Source organism: Jaculus jaculus, chromosome X (genome assembly GCF_020740685.1).
Source record: "Jaculus jaculus isolate mJacJac1 chromosome X, mJacJac1.mat.Y.cur, whole genome shotgun sequence".
Classification (NCBI taxonomy): domain Eukaryota; kingdom Metazoa; phylum Chordata; class Mammalia; order Rodentia; family Dipodidae; genus Jaculus; species Jaculus jaculus.
In genome coordinates, this window is record NC_059125.1 from 1837474 (window position 1) to 1838255 (window position 782).

The 782-nt window shown below is 39.8% G+C and overlaps 1 non-coding gene across 1 annotated transcript; it reads left to right on the top strand.

The window, feature by feature from the left end:
* The first annotated feature begins 449 nt into the window (after window positions 1-449).
* On the top strand, window positions 450-556 carry LOC123456911. Its single transcript, XR_006634776.1, has one exon. It is a non-coding gene; the product is annotated as a U6 spliceosomal RNA (small nuclear RNA).
* The last annotated feature ends 226 nt before the right edge of the window (window positions 557-782 follow it).

The window sequence follows — 782 nt, forward strand, 5'->3', positions numbered from 1 at the left end:
ATCCTCCTACCTCTGCAGGCCTTTTTTTTTTTTTTTTAACATGGGTACTGGTGATCAAACTCAGGTCCTCAGGCTTCCTCAGCAAGTGTTCTTGCTCACTGTACCCACTGAATTATATATATTGGTTTTTTTGAGGTAGGTTATCGCTCTAGCACAGGCTGACCTGGAATTCACTATGAAGTTGAGTCATATATATAGATATAATGTTTTCTGAGTTGGGTTTCGCTCTAGCTCAGGCTGATCTGGAATTCACTATGAAGTTGAGTAATATATAGGTTTTCTGAGGTCAGGTCTTTCTCTAGCTCAGTCTGATCTGGAATTCACTATGTACTTTCAGGGTGGCCTTGAACTCATGGCAGTCCTCCTACCTCTGCCTCCCGAGTCCTGGGATTAAAGGCATGCGCCACCACACCCAGCTAATTTGAGTAATATTTTTAAACATGTTTTTCATACTTACCTTGACAGAATATGTAAATAAATTGTAATAATACAGAGAAGAGTAACATGGGCTCTACCCAAAGTCGGCTCTCAAATGTGTGAGGCATTCCATATTGTTAAGTAGAGCCTAGGGACTCAATAAAGTTTGACTTTTAGGTGATATGTTTTTCCATTTAAGTCACAGACAAAATTAGCTTATCATATTACTAAATGGCCTTTCAGGGTGGAGGGGTTAAATTGCCCCAGTTAGAGCCACTGATTTGAAACTATATAGAAATGCATTTCTGCTTTTCATTTCACTACACGAAATAGAACATATTCTGGGAGGGCCAGGAGTGGTAACA